Source organism: Nycticebus coucang, chromosome 21 (genome assembly GCF_027406575.1).
Source record: "Nycticebus coucang isolate mNycCou1 chromosome 21, mNycCou1.pri, whole genome shotgun sequence".
In the NCBI taxonomy this organism is placed as follows: domain Eukaryota; kingdom Metazoa; phylum Chordata; class Mammalia; order Primates; family Lorisidae; genus Nycticebus; species Nycticebus coucang.
Genome location: NC_069800.1, coordinates 19,573,571 through 19,596,048, shown reverse-complemented (window position 1 = coordinate 19,596,048; position 22,478 = coordinate 19,573,571).

Sequence of the window (22,478 nt, the reverse complement as noted above, 5' to 3'; positions counted from 1 at the left end):
GTTGTTTTTGAATGGGATCTTCAATTGCATCTGCCATATCTTTCCTTGGGGGGGTTGATCTATTCTGGTTATTCATGTTACCAGAGTTTTTCCGCTGATTCTGCCCCATGGTTGTTTTATTCCCTCTGATTTTTTCCCCTGGGGCTTTGTCGAGGGCCCGTACAGTGTTGTGGCCTGAGAAACTGGGGCTCTGTCTGGTGTGGTGGGGCTAAATGGTTCTGCCTTTTTTTCAGCTGATTTCTGTTTCACCCTAGTGAAACAGATACTTTGGATTGAAGTCTCAGCTGTGGAGAAATATCAGCAATTAAGTCACCCCGCCCCCCACCGGCAAACAATTGGAAAAGAAAAATCAAACCTTCCTACCACCGTGCACCTAGGGCACCACCTGATTTGTCCTCAGATGATTGGTTCAGTTCAAAAATGTTCAAATCAATTGTCTCAGTCTGCACCTGTCTTGGGTAAGAGAGTTTAAGAGGTCTCTGGGAACTGGATCACAGGGGTCTGGTGACTACTCTGGTGTGGCTTGCTCCAGTGCTGCGTGGAGTCAGGAGAAGCCACCCAGCCTATAAATCAGTCTGGGAAGGTTACTGCCTCCTTCCTCACCTTGCACCACTTCACACCCAGTCACTGATAGCCCTGCAGTTGGCTGACCCAGTTGCCTGTAGTGAATCAGTACTCCAGGAGTTTATACCTGCCTGAATCACAAGGAAGTCTGCCAGGCCGCTGCGCTCTGCCTCTCTCCAGCAGGAGGAGGTGAGGCCTGACAACCTCGGGTGCTAGATGAAGGTTGAGTGGTTTTCACTCAGGTCCAGTTTCACCCCTGATTAATGTTACTGACAGAACAGAACAGAACAACTCTGCATTTCCTCTGCAGAAGAGAAGCGGAATTGAGTTCCAAATCAGCTTGTCTTTGCTCTTATATTGTCTATAGGCTGATGATCCCCTGAGGGCCAGGTGTATGTTAGGTTTAGTAAAGCGGACCTCTGGGTCAGCCCCGCCCTGGGTGTTTCCCTGGTTTGCAAGTTTATGTTGCCTCAGGCAAACTCAGAGTCTCTGGTTGTCCAGGGAGACAGGGGGTGTGCCTTCAGAATATTCTGTAGTGAGCCGTATTGCTAGCAAAAGAGGGCTGCTGCCTTATGGCTCAGGCAACCGTTGCTCCGGTGTAGCTCCCCTCCGGCCAATCGTCCTCTGTCCGCTCCGTACCCCAGAGTCCACACCAACAGGCTGCAGCCCAGCACTGTCTACACCCCTCGAGCAATTGCCCAAGAGTCTGGACCCCTGGGGGACAGGCCTCCAGACTTTGGAGCGAGAGCAGAGGGGAGCGTGGGGAGCGCTGGAAGCCTGGGGTTGCAGGCAGAGAACACACACAGCTTTACACAGTTTTATGCCTGACCGTATTATCACCAAAAGACGGCTGTCGCACTGTGCCTCAGGGAACTGCCACTCTCATGCAGTCCCCTCTCCGCCGACCGACCGGGACTGGCCTCCAGACCCCAGTGTGAGCGAAGGAGAGCGCTGGGAGCTCAGAATTCCAGGTAGAGACCATATATAGTTTATACATTTTTATGCCTGGCAGGAGCACGCCATGGCACCCCAGTAGGGAAGGTAGGTCCAGTTTTTAGAGGGTCTCTCCCATGGAGTGGAGTGGGAGGACCTTTGAACTCTGCCCGGTTGTTTGTGGGGCACTCTGAGCCATTCTCATGGGGGAGGGGACTCCCGTCCGCTTGGTGATGGATTTTGTACCTTTTGTTTGTATCCTTGTGGTCGCAGCTCGCCTCAGCGGGGTTGACGTGCGTTCTACAACCTTCTCTCTTAGTGCAGCTCAAATCCACCAGGTTACTTGCTGAATTTTTGTCCTTTAACTCTCCTTCTGAATGGGAGCCTCTGTGGAAAGCTGGCTTCAGTCAGCCATCTTGTCTCCTCCCCCCACCTTTTGATTTATTAAATGAAATATTATCCATGCGGCCATGCCATAATTTGACCAGTAGCCACAGTTTCAAACGGATTCTCTAATTTCATAGCATTTGCATACCTGAGGCTTGCTCTGCCTTCTTTCGTCAGAGGCATACTGAAGTAATAGGAGAATTTCTCTTTGAGGTACACAAGGGGCTCACCTGAGAACACAGCGGGAAGACCCAGACCCCATTCCTGCCTCCACCTTTTGGCTTATTCACCTCCTCCTCTTTTCTCTTTTTTTTTTTTGTGGTTTTTGGCTGGGGCTAGGTTTGAACCCGCCATCTCCGGCATATGAGACTGGCGCCCTACTCCTTGAGCCACAGGCGCCACCCTCACCTCCTCCTCTTTTCAATGGGCATGAGAGGACAAGAGATGGAAGGGGATCTGGAGAATCTACTGTTGAATATAAAAGAGCTTTTTTGAACATCTAAACAAAGAGGAAATCCTGTCCTTCTTCCAAGCTGGGAACCCAGCATTCTTTTGGGTCAATTTTTATTCTCATCTTTCCGTTTTTGTAATTGGGGATCAGTTTCTTGACTTAAACTTTTGCCTTGGTGACTGTGATTTTTTTTTCCTTTCCTTCTTCTACTTTCTAAAGCCCTGACTAACCTGATCTTGACCGACTAATAGAGATGTTTGAGGAAGGCAGGGCTATGACCTCATTTGTACATCAGTATTGATTGACTTTAGCTTATTCTAATGTCTTTCTTATGCCCTCTGGCATAAGACAGGGCTGGCAATGTGGCCTTTCAGTCCTGGAGGCTTATAGCCATAGTCATCATTAATCTGACACTGAAAATGCTACTTCTGTGCCAAATTACTTTTTCTAGGCATATTGGACACAGAACATCAGAGTTGAAGAGATATGCTAAGGGAATTATTTAGCAAGAGAATTTGCTTGACACACTCCCACACTGACAGCTACATATACCATATTGGAGCCAAGTAACGCACTTGGATTGTTTCTACCTGGTAACCAGAATTTGTTTTTGAAAAGTTCTGAATCTGATGTGTCAAGATCAATTCTTCTCCCCTGATATGTTTTCAAGCAGGTAGAACAGATGTCCATCCAACATGAACAAAGAGAAGGAAGTCACAGAGTCCCTGCCGGCCCTCCGAAGAATGTAGGCACAAAAATCAGAATGAAAAGAAACCACTTTGCTACTGATATTTCTTCAGAAAAAGCTTTAGGAAGTATAGACTTGGAGAAAGTACTTCTAAAAATTCATAAATTCAGAAATGGATTTATCAGAAATAAAAATCAGGAATCTTGGCTCATCTATTTGAGACCGACCTCTGTCTTTGAGGACGGGCTCTGAATTCCCATGAACACCACCTCCTGCGACGCAGAGAGTGGCCAACACACTTCTGGCCAGCTTTGCTTCTGATTAATGCCCTAAGAAAAGAAAATGTCTCTCCTTGGAACAACTTCATCATCCTCTTCCCTTTTGAAGGGTTTATCAAAGCAAAGGAAGCAAAGCTCTTTCTGGTTCATCACATCAAAAGTGTTCTGAACAAAATAAAGAAAGTAAACACAGTTCGTAGGTTGTACAGTTACAGACCCTCCTGAGGGAACCCAGCTCTTCCTGTGTACTTTTTCACTCACTGCTTCCAGAAGGGGATCTCTGCTCTGGCCAGGCCAGACTACTGCAATTTCCCTGAACACACCCTGATTTCAGCTATAGTTCCCACTGTTCCCTCCTTACCTCCTATTGAAAATACTCTTCTCTTAGCCAGGCATGGCATGCCAGTAATCCTAGCACTCTGGGAAGCTAAGGCGGAGGATCACTTGACCTGAAGATGGACACCAGCCTGAGCAAGAGTGAGATCCTACCTTTACTAAAAATATAAAACTAACCCAGTCATGGTGGTGCATGCCTATAGTCCCAGCTACCTGGGAGGCTGAGGCAGGAGGATCACTTGAGCCCAAGAGTTTGAGGTTGCTGTGAGCTAGCCTAACTTGATGGCACCTTAGCTGGGAGCAACAGAGCAAGACATTGTCTCAAAAAAAAAAAAAAGAAAAGAAAAGAAAATACCCTTCTCTGAGCTGCTTTGCACCTAACACCTGCCTCCCCCATGAGGCTCAGCCAGTGTCCTACCCCTCATAAAGCTCTCTTTTATCATTTCCTGATCTGAATATCTCCCTATCCCACATAGTTTTATCTCCTGGGATTTCACCTCTGGTTATGCCTCAATTTCTCACGTTTATATGAGAACGTGTAGGTTAAAAGCCAGATCTTAATTCTATTTTTCTATTTCCAAGAACCTAGCAAAAAGTTGGGTTCATGAGAAAAAATGCTCAGCAAATGCTCTTGCAGTGGGGACATGAAAATGCTGAGGGTCACAGAGGTTAAAAACGTTGTCCAAGGATGGAAAGTTAATAAATGATAGGTCCAGTATTCAAATCCGTATTCTCCAAAGCACAAGTCATTTAGGTATTTTTATAAGGCACCAGGTTTGTTTTTCAAATTCTCAAACCTCAGTGAATCTATACCAGTTAATTTAGACAGTTTGACTAAGAACTAATAATTGTCCTTTATTGAACAGCTGCTATATATCAAAACTGTGCAAAATCCTGACAGCTACTGTCTCCATCCCTCTTAAGAACCACAAACCTTACCTGCTCTGGGAATGACTGGCTTGGCCCTCAGTTATACATGGGCATTCCCCATTCCCTAGGTTTCAGAAAAGATGCTATTCCTAAGATTTTTAAATTCTTTTGGGGCTCATGTACAGTCCATTTTATTATGACTGTTCAACAAACTATATAAAAGGAGTTTGAGACTCTTAGATGACAATTAGGTCAAGAAGAGAAACAAGATTAGAAACATGATAGATAAATGCTTATAGAATAAATGAAGGAATGAATGAGAGGATGTCTTAAAGCGAGGCCATTGGTCAGCCCTAGATGACCCTACCTATGCTGTTATCTTTTCTGTTTTCCCATGGTGAATGGGATAGCAGAATTGGAGAAAATGGGTTTAGACCCTTGGGCTAACAATTCAGAAGAAAATCTCTAGTTCAGAAAAGGGAGGAACTGTAATATTTTTTACTCAATATATTCAGAGAAGCATGCCTTATGAAGATCAGCTTAGTCTTCATAATCTTGATTTAGTCTTACCTAGGGGCAGGTAAGACTTGATTTAGTCTTACCTAGGGGCAGGTATGACCTTGGGAGACATTGCTAGTGATACTTGGCTTATCATAAGAGGCACTGGAATGCAGTGGAAGAGGCATGAGCTTCCTGGGTTCAAATCTCAATTGGTTAACATCCATGGGCCCAGATCTCCTGCTCTGTAAGTGAGGAATGATAATACCTATTGTGTTATGATTCTGAGAGATAATATTCAAAAAGTTCCTGATTCATAGAATATGTTCAGGAATTGGTGGCTGGTTTTACTAGTGCTGCTGGTTAGCACTACAAAGAAAAAATATTGTTGCTTCTGGCCCCTTGACAAGCCTGGACAAGAAAGAAAGCTGAATGGGTTTAGCACATACAAACATTTCCCTTCTTTCCTATAGCAATTATGTTGGTCACAATGCTCAGAAAATGATCTGGGGAAGATGAGACAAGGTCTCTGGCTGCTAGGTGAGGTGTCCTGGCTACCAACTCTGAGCACCACCAGAGGTGAGTCAATCTCAGCTTATTCTCTGGTTTTTTCTCAGGCTCACTGCCCAAGATCACCTTTTAGTAGATAAATTCAGTATCATGTAACGAATCTTAAAAACTCTTTTCTAACTCTTGAAGGTGAAAAAGAACAGAGTCCAACTTTCTAGACTGAAAATATAAAAAGCAAATTGAATTCATGTACTGCCTCTAAATAGCCTCTGTGTAATAACTAAACCATCTCTAATTAAGTATAAAACGATGATCTCCTATGAGTAGTGCTTTATTGATTATAATTATCAGGTTGGTAGTAATCAATCACTCTAGCTGTGATTTCTCTTGCAGGCTGGAACAGAATCAAGCTTCATAATGCTTTATAAGGTATGTATAAATACTTAAAATGTAAGCTGGGAGGTTTACTGGGCACAGAAAAAGTTTTCTACCAAAGGTCTTTGTTAGACTCCTCTGTGCTCAGTGAGTACCTGGTTACTAGTCTAGAAAAATTCTTGCCTGGACATAAGGACCTTTGGGCTCCTGCATCCAAAAGAGAGAATACCTAATGAATTCTTCCCCAGATTTTGCTAAAGCTCTCAAACTCTGGAGAATTAGGGCGTGAATTATCTATATAGCAGCATAAGCCACCCAAAAGTTAATGACTGAGTACAACCATTTATTTAGCTCATGATTCTGTAAATTGACCATTTGGATGGGCTCAGCTGGCTGGTTCTTCTGCTTGACTCAGCTGAGCTTACTTATACATATGAAGTCAGCTGATATCCTCAGCTGGTTGTTGGTTGCTCTAGGATGATGTCTCCTGGGGCATCTGATCTCTTTCTCCATGTGTCTCTCATCCTAATCTGCAGGATAGCCCAGTCTTGTTCATGTAACTGCATAGTAGGACTCCAAGAGCCACTAGAGCAGTGGTTCTCAACCTTCCTAATGCTTCAACCCTTTAATACAGTTCCTGCGGGTTGCAACCCACAGGTTGAAAACCGCTGCACTATACAGACCAAATGCTAATGCGCACATACCTTCCAAGTCTCAATTTGCATCATATTTTATCTTGTCCCATTGGCCAAAACCAGTGACATGGCCAAACCCAGCATTAGTGTAATACAAAACTACTCAAGGTTATGGATACATGGATGCATGAGTAAATCAGAGCCACTTACTACAACAACCTACCACAACTTATGACCATGACTTTCTAGTACAGTTTTTAAGTATACCCACAATCTTTCATTTTAGCTCATTTTTGTGGAACTTGAACTTGAGTTTCTACTTAATAGCCTACAATGTACCAAGCCTTATTATGTTTTATATGATCTACACAATAATGTCACAGGACAATATTATCGACTCCACTTCACAACAACAGAAATGAGGCTCAAACAGTGAAGTGACTAGCCCATGGTTGCCTTTCTTCCCCAAATAGCAGAGCTGATATTTGAACCTGACTTCTGTGAAGACAAATTTCAGGCTTTGAACAATCTATTACACAACTGCCTCATCCCATAAACTATTAATTGGGTTTTTAAAAATAATTTGGCAGATCTCTTTTTAATTATCAAGTGTCACATAATTTATTAAAAAGGATGGCAATTACAAACACATACATTGCCATAGTCAGATTTGTCTCCTTCTCTACCTTAAAGGTCAGAGAAGCTCAAAAGTGAAGACAATAAAAAAGCCCCATTCTTCCCTCTGGACTCTTCTGAAATGGGGCAGGTGATCCTGGGAAGCCATGGAGGCCAGAACAGCTGTGAGGGTCATGGGCTGGCATTCAGAGATACTGTTGTGGGGGCAGCAGACAGTCCAAAAACAGAAAAACAAACAAACAACAAAAAAAAAAACACAGAAAAATAGAGTCATTCTCCTATTTTCTTTCTTTCTTTCTTTCTTTCTTCCTTTTTTTTTTTTTTTTTGAGACAGAGTCTCACTTTGTCACCCTCAGTAGAGTGCTGTAGCATCACAGCTCACAGCACCCTCCAGCTCTTGGGCTTAGGCAATTCTCTTGCCTCAGCCTCCCAAGTAGCATTCTCCTATTTTCAAGTTATCAAAGCTAGTCTCTTAAAGTTTCTCTGCCTCACAGACAGCTTAAGAGAACTATGACTGCCAAATAGGTTGGAAGGTGAAGGTGCCCTAGGATTACTCAGGGTTCTGGGATGAGAACCCTAAAGGAAAGAACGTCAGATTCTCCACTGTCATGTTCCATCTGCAGAAAGCAAGCTGCTATTGCATCTCGGCCCACCCTCCAAGATGAGCTCTTTGAATCTCCCCTTTTGCTCTTTGCCCTTGTCCTAGCAGTGGCTGGAAGAATTACAAGCCACAGATTTTTAACAAGAGTCCAGAAAACCAGACTGGTTGGATCTGTGAAAAATAAGCAGAGACCAGCAGCAGAACAAGTTTTCTGCCCTAATTCATTGCACTAACAAGGAGAGTTTGATTAGTGCATTGCAGCATGTACAGTGTTTGACTCACAGCATCTTATTATACTTTTATTATAGCCCTGGAAGGAAGGTCGGGAAGGGACAGCCATCTTCATTTTGCAGATCAAGGCACTGAGCTCAGTGGGTAACTTGCCCAGAATAACTCCATGATGAAGCATCTTGGATAAGAACCACATCCTGTTCTTCTGGCATTATAGTTTATGTTTTATTTTGCTTTGAATATTCTCTTGTGGTTGGCCTTCTTGAACACCTTTGTTTCCTTAATAACTGGAGGAAATGCATGTTTCTATAATTTAAGTATGGTATCAGCTGCCTCCCCACTTTGGTTCCTGTAGCCACAAATAAGACCCCCCAAAATGATTCCTCACGTGACTTCTGGAGTCAACATGGGACACAGGAGAATCAACACAGCAGTACCTCCTTGCTTCTATTTCCATGAATACTGTGGGATACCTCTCAAAGACCAAATTATTGAGCAAATTGGCCTGAAGAGGAGATTCAGGAAGAAGAGTTTAGGGTCTCACTGATTTATTCCCAAGGCTATAAAGTCCTGTGGCTCAAAAACCTCTAGTTGTCTTTGTAAGCACATTGGACAACTGCCCCATTCTTCAGCATGGCCCCCAAGATCTGCCACCATTTGTCATGCGGTTTTGTTTCCTTTTCCCTACATCCTTAGCTTTCAGCAACTGTCCCACCTGAGAACTCACTACTCCCCTTGATCAGAGATATATTTCAGGCTTGGAATTTCCTATGTCTCTCTCTTTTATATACCACCCATTTTTCAGTGCAACTCAGAATAAACCTGCTCTTCTCGTCTCCCAAACCTATCAATGGCATCTCTATCATTCTCTTGGCTCAGGCTAAAAATCCTGAAATCATCTTGCATCATTTCATCCCCCACCCCTTATCCAGTCCACCAGAAAACTGCATGGCTCCCCCTGAAGGCTCAGTCGTTTTCACTGCCCTATACATACTGTGTCTGGTTCATGTATGAAGCCCCTTTAGTCTTTATTATGTGACATGATCATGCACCAGGCTTTGTGGTTGTTATTTTAACTATTTTTATTATATTGGGTATTCCTTAGGGACAGGGATCATCATTTACATATCTTCATATATAATACCACTTCCAACAAGTAATTTGTAGTTCACAAATATTTTTACTCTAGTATATTGCTCCCTGTTATTTCACAGATGAAGAAAGAAAGCCTTAGAGAAGTTACCTGTAACAAACAAGGCATTGATCGCCTGGGTGGAGAGCCAAACTTTTAGGTTTCAAATTCACTGCTTTGTTCCCAGCAGGCACTCATTAAATAGTCACTGAAAAATGTGTCTTTACCCTTTTCAAACAAGAGCAGCAGCAAGCAGGAGGGCGTATAACTAAGCTGACTTGAATCCTTCACCTACTCAGAGTTGTATTCTCCAAGTGCACTGCAGGACAATTTATTAATTTAATTAGCACAGTGGCCAATCAAGTTATTACCCACAGGTTTATGTGCCTTCATACGGACTTCTCGATGAAGAATTTTTTTCACCCCCTGGAGTATATATAATAGCCCCAAACTGAAAACAAAAATTTCCATCAACAGAACAGGTAAATAAATTGTACCATAGTTATATAACAAAATCCTGCAATGCAACAACAATAAATATAAATGAACTTCTGCTATAGTCAACCACGTGGATGGATCTTATATACACAATATGGAGTGAACAAAGAAAGACTCAAAAGAACATGCATTGTATGATTTTATTCACCTGGGGTCCAAGAACAGAAAAAGCAAATACACACACTGAATGGCATGATAGATGTCAAAATAGTGCTCATCTCTGGACTGGTGGGGAGGGTATCAGTTATGAAAAGCTGTCAGGGAACATTCTGAGGTACTGAGAATATTCCTTGTCAAGGTTCAGCAAGCTATGGTTATAGGCAAAAATGATTCACCACCTTATTTTGTAAATAAAGTTTTATTAGAACACAGCCATACCCATTAATTTACATATGATCCGTGGATACTTTTATGCCACAGTAGCAGAGTTGAGTGTGTCAGCAGATACTATATGGCCTGCAGAGCTTAAGTTATTTCCTTTCTGGCTCTTGACATAAGAAGTTTGCTGATCTCTGTTCTATATGATGATCTGAGTAAGTGGTTACTTGCATGTTATGTACAAAAAATTTCACCAGGCTATATACTTTTAATTACTATACTAAACAGGAAGGAAGGAAGGAAGGAAGGAAGGAAGGGAGGGAGGAAGGAAGGGAGGGAGGGAGGAAGGAAGGGAGGAAGGGAAAGAGGGAGGGAGGGAGGGAGGGAGGGAAGGAAGGAATCTTTAAAATGTAGAAACGTGTCCTAGAGCAAGTCATTTGTAAAGGTCACATCATGTACCACAGTAGTGGATAGAAGTAGACGTAACCACCTTGGGAGTGACCTGGTCTTGGACTATAAGGAAGAGGGAAATAATGTTATTTTCCAAATAGGTTCATTCAAACAAGATGTTACAACCTATTTTGGTCATAGACACTTATGGTGCAAACTGTCTTTGAAACCTAGCTTTTCTACTTTCTCAATGTATGACCTTAAACACATTACTGTCTCTAGCCATCCATGGATGTAATATAACAACTAGCTCAGTGGTTATTATAATAATTAAATAGCACAAATATATGGAAAATGCTTAGGACAATACTTGGAAAATAACTCTCAGAAAAAGCTATAGATGCTCTCACCAGAAAAATAAACTAATTCACAATCCTGAACTTTGAAATAGAATCATAGGAAAGTGGAGGCTGTCTGTCCCTTAAGCCCACAGTTCTTGCCATTAAGACAGGCTCTGTGCTGGCTTCAAAGCCTTGAGAATGCTCAAGGCTGGCACACAGCCTCCGCTCACCTCACAGACAACTGCCTGCAGCCCTGTGGGGGCCTCTGCCAGCTGAGTAGCAAACTGACGTGTAGTCATACTGGATTTCATGCTGATTTGCCAGGCAACGGGGTCTGGGGAGTAGTACAGGAACAGTGCTGAATGGCACCTGCCCTGCTGTGGGATAAAGCCAGTCTCCCACCTCGAGCTGTGTCCTTGTGTGGCAGCTGCCTCCAAGTGTGGAGATGTAGGCAGCAAAGCCCACAGCAGCAGCACTGAGTCTGGGGCATCTGGGACAGAGGCTCCTCAAATCCGTCATCTCCACCACCTTTAGGGAGTGTTTGTCATTTGCTGGAACACAGCTAACCTCTCTGGAGGACCTTTGTTTGCGAAAACCAAAGGCAATCATGCGCCAGACAGCCCCATCTCCACCAGACAGGTGTAGTGATGTACTCCTCAGCCCGGGTGTGCAGACTTTCCCTGCAGCTGACCTGGGAAAGTTGTGAGCAGATGCCTGGGCTGCCCACACTGAGTGGGGAGGGCATGTGGATGTTTCCTGGCCCTGAGGGAATTGCATGGGGCATGGGGCCACGCAGTACTCCCCACAGTGGGGCCTCACAGTGTGACCTGGCTGGGGGCCCAGTATCAGGTGCTTTGGAAGGACTGGGAGCCAGAGGAACTGCTGCCAAGCTCCAGGAGGGGCTGGGGGTAGCTTTGTGATTTGCCTGTGAAGGACAAAAGGGTCTCTTCCTCTTACTGTCTGTCCAGCGGGAAGATGTACTAGATTCCTTACTATTTCCTGATGCTTTCTTCATATCAAAGACTTAGGAATCAGACAAACCTTACCATCTTTGTACTATTTTTTCTAAGTAAGGATAATTAGTCCTATTGTAATAGTTTCTGGGATTCTTACAAGAGTCACTGACTGCCCATGGATCTGCTTCCAAACTCATTCAAAGTGTTGGCAAAATTTATTTCCTTGCAGCCATAAAACAAAGCTGTTGACCAAAGGCTCTCCTCCACTCCTAGAGCCTGCTGCCATTCTGTGCCCTGTGGCCCTCTCCATAGACAGCCACATGCACGCACAGTGATGTGCATATTACCAGGAAAGCCCTGAGAAGGCCTGAAACTCCCACCTTATTAGATCTTTCTGGTGTTCTGCAGAAAATCCCACTCGGGACGTGGAAGCTTGCTTCTTCACAACCACCAAAGGAGAAAAAGAGGAAAAGAACAATCTAATCTGTCAATTTTACCTCAGTGAAGCTAAATAAAATAAAATAAAATTTTAAACCTCAACAAAAAAAAAGTCTATAAGCAAGACAGAATTTTATATAATGTAACACCAGAAATGACACCTCAGTCCCCACCCACATCGAAGACCACCAGTCCAGCTTAAACCTCTGACAGTTGCAAATTCCTCAATCAAATAGTCAATTCCAACTTTGCCATGTCTGGGGGAGCCAGGCACAGAGAGGAAGTCTTTGGCAAGGAGCAAGAGGGAGTCTGGGGTTGAGAAGGAAAGGGGGAGAGGTGCTCAGAGCAAGACCTCTGCCTGGTGAGCGCCCTGGGCGCAGCGCTGCAGCTGCCACTCCTGAGTCTGACATCACTCTTTCTTGCATCAGAAGCACAGAGCCTAGGGATGGTGTCAGTGGTTAACAAGTGGTGTTCAGTACATTCTTGGGTTTGCTGTATGGAGTGCCTGTTAGTACCTTTTTTCCCTACCACTTCCCTGTTTTCTCTGGTTCCATCTTGCTCCTTGTTTCCTTACAGCACACGAGTTTCTGCAGAGGTTTAAACCCAGCCGCCACATGGGTGCTGGCGAGGTGGAGGCCCCACTTTGCTTTCGCCTTCCCTTCCCTTTTTACTTTAGATACACTGGCCAGACCCCACACATCTCCTTTGACTTTCTCAGTCCCCCTTTTCAGACCTGCATTTTGAGTTCTCTATGGCTGTGGCTTCCAAAGGGGGCAGGCGTGGAGGGCAGGAATAAACAGAAGTAATTGACAAATTGAATTGCATCTTGTCTTGTTTTTATTTCACTGTGATTGACGTACAGAATGAGGGGCACCTTGTTTTCAAAACAATGAGAAAACTATCTGTCCATCATTGCAGATTACTTTCTATTCCTACTTATAGATAGGCCTGTCTCTGTTACCCCCCACCCCTGCTCCAAACAGGCAATTCAAGAGAATAGTTTCACATTTCAAACAGGGAAACATGTGGTGCATCTTACAAGGGTACATGTAAGCCTTGGCAAATGTGGAATGTAAATGTCTTGACAAAGTAACTAGGATAATGCCAGGAGGGCTATGTCAACTAATGAGATGAAAATGTGTCAGATATTCTAAGAAACAAGTGTATGGTACCCCATGATCATATTGATGTACACAGCTATGATTTAATAAAAAAAAAAAAAAAAAGAATATGACTGAGGATCTGACTCCACACAGAAGATAAATCGAAGCTCTAACGTGCTCATGTGTTGTTGTTATTGCTCTTTTGAGATCATGTCCAAACTAGTTCACCCCTTTGACCAGGTGTTAAAGAGGGTCCTCTCTAGCTGGCTGTAGCAAACTGCCAGCTTGTTTTTTTCCCCATTGGACGGAGGCACTTTGGGGCCTGGGGTGGAGAGGGGTTTGGGGGGAGGGCAGATGGTGCTTTCCCTGAGCAGGGCTAACTTTACAGCCCTGACATTGCTTTTATCCAAATCCCTGTTGTTTGTGAATTTTGTATTGCTTTCTAGTATGGGGAAAATGAGATACTATGCTTCCCACTGCCCCTTAAAATCATAGTGAAAATGGGCCTAGAATCTGGCACTTTATTTCACTTGATGAGCTGAAACTTTTACTATGCAGAGCTGTCAAGAACCTTAGATTAACTAAAGATAGTAAGTGTCTGGGTTTGCTGTCTCATCTTTCAGACAAAGTTTGCTGTTCCTACATTGAACGTTTAGCACTTTTGTGGGTATAGGAGGTTCGGCTTTTAAGCTTGAACACCTGGGTGTTAACAAAGGGAAAAATTTTTAGCACCCAAGTCTCACCCAGTATGTCTCACTGGGAGCAATTCAGGGGCAGCCAGCTGCCAAAGCTCTAGTGGAAAGAGGGCCTTACCTGACTACTCCAGGGCCCAAGGTGCCCTGGCTTGCCCAGTATACTGTGCTTAGGTGGTAGTCACTAGCTGTTGTCTTCTCTTAATTTATCTTTTCCACACGTTCTCAGCAATCTACAGAACTCTCACACTTCTTCCTTTCCCCCTGTCAGCTTCTCTGCTTCTGAGATAAGACCCGTTTGTGTAACACTAATACTTAAGAAAGACATGCATTATGTGGTTGTAATCAAACCTGATGCTTTCTGATGACCCATTCACATCTTCAAGGTGGAACAGATAAAGAATAAAACAAATCCTTCTGAACTTCTAAGCAATCCAGTTGACTTTCAAATGTAAGAATGGAATTCCAAACCCTTAACACATTCAGTTACATGACAGAAAGTAAATCTACAAATAAGGTATTTTGCGAGTGATGATTTAAATAAAAGAAAACCTTGTATACTTTTTAAAAACCACACACACAGCATTGTGGTGTTCCAACTTGTTCTATATCCATCCTCATCTCCTTAGATTCACAGTAACTTTGGAAAGCAACAGCCCCACAATCACAGTGAAAACCAGCATCCTAGAAGCTTCTAGAGGGGGCAGAAAAAAGTTAGAATGCCTCTAAAATTTTCATGTGACTGCCATTGTTAGATCTTTCTGGTGTTTCCTAGAAAATCCTACTCTCAATATTTATCTTTATTTGACTAGATTCAGTCAAATTATCTTTATTTGACTAGTGCGAACATACTTTTATATAAGTGAGTGCTGACAATGGCTTAACATCACCATTCCCTGAGGTCATGATTTGGGGCAAACAGCAAGTTGATCAAAATTTAAAAAGAAAATCTAGAGAATGAGATTTTCATGGGGCATTGTAAAGGTCCAACATATTCCTTGAAATCTAGACAGCCACATCCATACATACTGGTGTATATATTACCAGGAAAGATCTGAGAAGGCCCTAAACTCTCACCTCTAACTGACTTTCAGCCACCATGCAAGCAAAAAGTAAAGGGTAAGGCAAAGTTATAAACAATTTGCATTGAAAATGTGCCCTAACATGCACAAAAAGCTTATTGGCATAACCTATCAGTTTCAGACATTTAAGAAAATCTCTTTCTAATAATTAGCTGACTACTCAGCTAACAGAAATGTAATTTCAATGGCTACATACAACAAATACAAACTTTACTAATTCGTTCAAAAAAGTCATTAAATAAACAGCAGAAACAACAATAACACAACAAATAGCAACGATAGCCAAAGCTTGAGAAGGAGAAAACTAATCTACAATTATAATATTCTAAAAGTTTAGTTTTCAATAAAAAGTAATAAATTATTAAAAGAAACAAAAAATTATGGTCCATTTACAAAATAAATTAATAAGAACTGTTCCTTAGGAAGCACAGACATTGGACTTAACACAAAAAGACATCAAATCAACTGTTTTGAATATGCTTAAAGAATTAAAAGAAACAACAGATAAAAAGATAAGGGAAATTAAGAGATAAGGGAAAATTTGTTTCAACAAATGCAAAACATTAATAAAGACATAGCAATTACAAAAAGGAACCAAAAAGAAATTCTGAAGCTTAAAATTTACAATAAACAGAATGAAAAATTCACTAAAAGCTTTTCACAAAAAATCTGAGAAGGCAGAGAAAGAATCAGTGCACTTGAAGATAGGTAAATTAAAATTATCCATTCTGATGAGCAGAAAGAAAAAGGAATGAAGAAAAATGAACAAAGACAAAGAAATCTGTGGGATACCATCTAGGGTCGCAATGTATAAATGATGAAAATTTTAGAAAGAGAAAAAAAGAATTGGACAGAAACAATATTCAAAGACGTAATGGATAAGAACTTCCAAAAAAAACCTCAGTAAATTCCAAGTAGAATAAACTCAAAAAAATCCACACCTGGACATATTAAAATCACATGGTCAAAAGCCAAACCCAAAAAGAGAATCTCAAAAGCAAGAAAGAATGACTCATCAAAACAAGGTAGCCTCAACAAGATTAACAGCTGATTTCTCATTAGAAACTACAGAAGACAGAAGACAGTGGCATAATGTATTCAAACTGCTTCAAGGCTGTTGGCTGAAAATTCTATATTCAGAAAACTATTCTTCAAATGTGATGGAGAAATTAAGACAATCCTAGAGAAACAGAAACTGAGAGGATTTCTGACCAACAGACCTTCTCTACAAAAAATACTAACCTCAGTCCTTAAGGTTAAAATGAAAGAACACTAGACAGTAACTTAAATCCATACGAAGAAACAAGGAGTACCAGTAAAATATCTACAAAAGTAAATACAAAAGACAGTACACATGTATTTTCTTTTTCTAAAATTTGTTTCCTATATGATTATAGAGACAACTGCATAAATTAATAATTATAACTCTGTGTCAATGGTCATGCAATTTTTAATGATGTAATTTGTACAATAATAACAGCAAAAAAAAGTGAGAAGAAGGAATGTAATGGAATAGTGGTTTGGTTTTGTACACTACTAAAAGTGATTTTTTATTAATTAATTCAAACTAGATTTTTATAAATTATGGCATTAATTGTACTCCCAAAGTATACATACACATACATACACACAAAAATTATAGTAAAAGAAATGACATGGGAATAAAAATGATACACTAAAAAATACATGTTTTATACAAAAATTGTATCAATGGCAAAGAGAAGCAAAAACTATATAATGCAAATAAAAAAACAAATACCAAAAGGGCTGTAAATGGATTAACCACTCTAATCAAAAGGCAGAGATTAGCAGAATGGATTTTTTAAAATATGATCCAACATAGGCTGATTACAAAACATACACTTTAATTCAAAGACACAAATAGGTTGAAAGTAAAAGGATGGAGGGCCGGGCACAGTAGCTCACACCTGTAATCCCCGCACTCTGGGAGGCCAAAGGGGGTGGATTGCCTGAGCTCACAGGTTCAAGACCTGCCTGAGCAAGAGTGAGACCCCATCTCTAAAAATAGCCAGTTGTGGCAGGCACCTTTAGTTCTAGCTACTCAGGAGGCTGAGGCAAGAGAATCACTTGAGCCCTGGAGTTTGAGGTTGCTGTGAGCTCTGACACCATGGCACTCTACCAGGGTGACAAAGTGAGATTCTGTCTCAAGAAAAAAGGGAATACCATACAAATAATCATTAAAAAGACTTGGAGTGCCTACACTAATACAAGAAAAAATAGACTTTAAGACAAAAGCTGTTATGAAAGACAAAGGAAAGCATTTCCTTACAATAGAAGACTGAACTTCATCAAGGAGATATAACAACTAGAAACATATATGCCATTCAAAACAGAACCCCAAAATACATGAATCAAAAACTGACAGAATCTGAGGGAGAAAGAGATGATTCAATAATAATTGCTGGAGACCACCATCTCCCTTTTGGTAATACATAGAACAACTGGACAGAAGATCAACAAGAAATTGGAAAACTTCAACAGCACTGTAAACCAATTAGACCTACCAGAACACTCCCCCACAATAGCGGAATACACATTCTTCCATACAACTTTCAAAACAATGTTCTCCAGGAAAATAAGTCTCAATAAATTAAAAAGGATTGGAATTTCACAAGATATTTCAATCACAATGGGAATTGATGAGAAATCAATAACTGAAACAAATTCGGAAAATTTACAAATATATGAAAATTGAAGCATACCCTAAATAATCAATGGGTCAAAGAATAAGTAATAAGGGAAATTAGAAAATTCTTAATGTGATTGAAAATTAAACTACAAATATTAAAACTTGTGGGATGCTGGTAAAACATTGTTTATGGGAAAACATATCTATAAATGCCTATTTTGAAAAAGAACGATCTGAAATTAATAACCTAACTTTCCACTATGAAAAACTAGAAAAAGTAAACTATGGTATACACATATCACAGAATATTATGCATCCTTAAAAAAGGAGGATGGAGACTTTACCACTTTTATGTTTACATGGATGGAGCTGGAACATATTCTTCTTAGTAAAGTATCTCAAGAATGGAAGAAAAAGTATGCAATGTACTCAGCACTATTATGAAACCAATTTATAACCACCCACACTTTCATATGAAAGATAAAACACAACTATAGCCCAGGATGAAGGAGGGAAGAGGAGGGGGATAGGACGGGAGGAGGGAGGTTGTCTGGAGGGAGGGCAAATGGTGGGACCACACCTATAGTGCATATTGCAAGGGTACATGTCAAATCTATTAAGTGTATAGTATAAATGTCTTAACACAACAATTAAGTGAGGTGAAGGCTATGTTAATCAGTTTGATGTAAGCATTCCAAATTGTATATAAAATCAGCACATTGTACCCCATAATGCATTAATGTATACATGAATTATGTATTTACGACTTAATAAAAAATAATAAAAGAAAAAATAAAAGAAAAAGTAAACTAAACCCAAAGCAAGCAGAAAGAAGCAAATAGTAAAAAATAGATCATAAATAAATTAAATGTTGTATAGAAATATAGTACAGACCAGTTGCGGTGGCTCATGCCTGTAATTATAACACTTTGGGAGGCTGAGGCAAGTGGATCCCTTGAGCTCAGGAGTTCAAGACCAGCCTGATCAAGAGTGGGAACCTGTCTCTAAAAAATAGCCAGGCATTGTGGCAGGCACTTGTAGTCTCAAGTGCTTGGAAGGCTGAAGCAAGAGGATTGCTTGAGCCTAGGAGTTTGAAGTTGCTGTGACCTATGACTTCAGGACACTTTACCCAGAGCTACAGAGTGAGACTCTGTCTGAAAAACAAATAAATAAATCAAAACCACATTGTGATATCACCTAACCCTAGTGAGAATGGGTGTTATCATAAATTCCCAAAGCAGTATATGCCGGCATGGATGCAGAGCAAAAGGAACACTCATTCACCACTGGTGGACTGCAAACTAGTTCAATCCCTGTGGAAAGTAGTATGGAGATTCCTCAAACAATTTAAAGTATACCTACCCTTTGATATTGTTCTCCTAGGGATTTACCTGATAGAAAAAAAGACATTTTATAATAAAGACACTTGCACTCAAATGCTCATAGCAACACAAGTCACACTCGCAAAGATGAGGAAGCAACAGAAATGCCCATCAATACATGAATGGATTAATAAAAAAAGTGGAATGGGTATACTATGAAATACTATTCAGCCATAAAAGATGGTACCTAGTACCTTTCATAACAACCTGTATGGAATTGGAGACCATTCTCCTAAGTGAAATGTGGCAAGAATAGAAAAACAAACACCACATGTAATCAATAGTAAATTGGAGCTAGTTGATCAACACCTATGTGCTCATAGGAAAACAAAACTCAACAAAATTTGGGTAGGGTGTGGTGGGGGAGAAGGGGAAGGGTAAATTCCCACCCAATGGGTACTTTGCCCAGGTTCATTGCTTGAGCCTAGGAGTTTGAAGTTGCTGTGACCTATGACTTCAGGACACTTTACCCAGGGCTAGACAGTTACCCAGAGCTGTCTGAAAAACAAATAAATAGATCAAAACCACATTGTGATATCACCTAACCCCAGTGAGAATGCCTCTAATTTTGACTTAAAATTCACAAAATCAAACTATGTAAGCAAAAATATACACCCCGATAATATACTGAAATAAACTTTCTTGAAGAAAAAAAAAAAAAAAAATGAAGAGGAGTCATCAACATTCAACTTACAGAAAGGAAAAGAATTATATGAAAATAAATTAGAAAATCCAGATGAAATGGACACATTCCTAAAAGAAATAGAAACTGCCAAACTGACTCAGAAATACACAGAAAATTTGAATAGACTTCTCATAAGGAAAAATATTGCATTCTCCTGAAAGAAAAGCAATGAAGAATTAACATCAATTTTTTAAATGTAAAAACAGAGAGACTACTTTACAACTTATTCAGATCTTGTGACAAAAGTAAACCACAGAATAATAGCCGTTGTGAATATAGATGTAAAAATCCTCAACAAAAGTCTAACAAATAGGACCTAGCAACATAGTAAAAGAATAATACACCATGACCAAGCAGAATTTATCCCAGGAATGCAAGGCTGCACAATATAAGATCAATATATTAAATTTAATTTTATTTCTAAATGGTAGACATGAAGAGTCTAAAACAATTCTATTGATGATAGCAACAAAAATAACAAAATATTTGGGAATAAATTTAATAAAATAAATGCAAAACTTATACACTGGGGCGGCACCTGTGGCTCAGATGTAGGGTGCTGGCCCCATATACCGAGGGTGGCGGGTTTGAACCCAGCCCTGGCCAAAATGCAACAAAAAATAGCCGGGCGTTGTGGCGAGTGCCTGTACTCCCAGCTACTTGGGAGGATGAGGCAAGAGACTTGCCTAAGCCCAAGAGCTGGAGGTTGCCGTGAGCTGTGATGCCACAGCACTTTACTGAGGGCAACAAAGTAAGACTCTGTCTCAAAAAATAAAAAAAACAACTAATACACTGAAAATTATAAGACATCATTGAAAGAAACTAGAGAAGACCTAAACAAATGAAAAGGTATATTGTGTTTATGAGTCAGAAAGCTTGTATTGCTAAGAGGGCAATACTCTATAAATTGATCTACAAATTCAATGCAATCTCTATTAAAAACACAGCTTGCCTTTTTATAAAAATTAACAAACTGATTCTAAAATTAGTATGAAGATGTAAAGGACCTGGAGTAGTCAAATCAATCAATAGTCAAAACAATCTTGAAAACAAATAAAATTGGAGGACTCACACTTCACAATTTCAAAATTCACCATGGGCTGGGCATGGTGGCTCATGCCTGTAATACTAGCACTCTGGAAGGCTGAGGTGAGCAGATCTTCAGGGGTTCTAGACCAGCCTGAGCAAGAGCGAGACCCCGTCTCTAAAGAACACCCGGATGTTTGGGGGGCACCTGTAGTCCCAGCTACTTGAGAGACTGAGGCAAGAGAACCACTTGAGCCCAAGTGTTTGATGTTGCTGTGAGTATGATGCCACAGCACTCTACTAAGGGCAAAACAATGAGACTCTGTCTCATAAACTACGCCATCAAGATCTCACACACATATACTCAAATATTGTGCAGTACTACTATAAGGACAGACATATAGATCAATGGAATGGAATTGAGATCTCAAACAATAACTCTTACATTTGGCTGGTTGATTTTGACAAGGATTTAAAACAATTTAATGAGGAAAGAATAGTCTTTTCAACATATTATATTGGGACAACTCACATGCAAACAAATGAAGTTGGATACCTACCTCACATTGTATGCGTAACTCAAAATCAATCAAAAATGTACAAGTAAGTGCTAACCCTCCTAAAAGAAAATTTAAGCAGAAATCTGTGACCTTCAATTAGGCAATGATTTCTTACATATGACAACAAAAACACAAACAACAAAAGAAAGATGGATAAATACAGCTTTCCCAAATTAAAAATGTTTGTGCTTCAAAGAATATTATCAAGAAAGTGAAATGGCAATCCATAGAATGGGAAAAAATATTTGTAAAATGTGTATCTTGGAAGAAACTTGTATCTATAATATATGAAAAACTCTGATAAAAAGAAAATTACCTAGTTTCTTAAAGAGGACAAAGGATTTGAATAGACAAGTATGCAAATGGCAAAAAAACACAGAAAAAATGCTCAACCTCATTAGTTATTAGAGAAAGACAAATCAAAACCACAATGAGATACCACCTTGTACCCACTAGGATGGCTACAGTGAAAAAAAAAAAGAAAGTAACAAGTGTTAAGAAGATGTGAAGCAATTAAAACCCTTGCACCCCTCAGATGGGAATGGAAAATGGTGTGGCTGCTGTGGACAAATGTCTGTCAGTTCCTCAGAAAGTCAGTTAACACGTAACCCAATAGATTGATTCTTAGTAACATACCCCAGAGAAATGAAAAGATATGTTCATACAAAAACATGTTTGTAGATGTTTATAGCAGCATTATTCATAATAGCCAAAAGTGGAAACAATCTAAACATCCCCCAATTTATGAATGAACAAACAAAATTTGGGGTATTCAAACAATGATATATTATTCAGCCATATAAAGGAACAAAGTACTGATGCTGTCCGCAACAAGACAAACCTTGAAAACTGTATGCTAAGTGAAAAAGCTAGATATGGAGACTACGAGTTGGACAATTCTATTTATATGAAATGTCTAAAATTGTCAAATCCATAAAGGGGTAAAACAGATTAGTGGTTGCCATGGGCTGGAGGAAGGGAAAAATGAAAAGTGACTACAAATGGATACAGGGCTTCTTTGTGGGATGAGGAAAATATTTTGGAATTAGATAGTGGCCAATGTTGTACAACTTTGGGAATATGCTGAAAAACACTTTTGCTAACACTTCAAAAGCATGGATTTTATGGTATGAGAATTATATTGCAACTTAAAAAGAAAGTGATGAACTAATGAGCAGGAAAGAATCTTGGAGTGTGAGAAACAGACAATCATATTAACACACATGCTTATA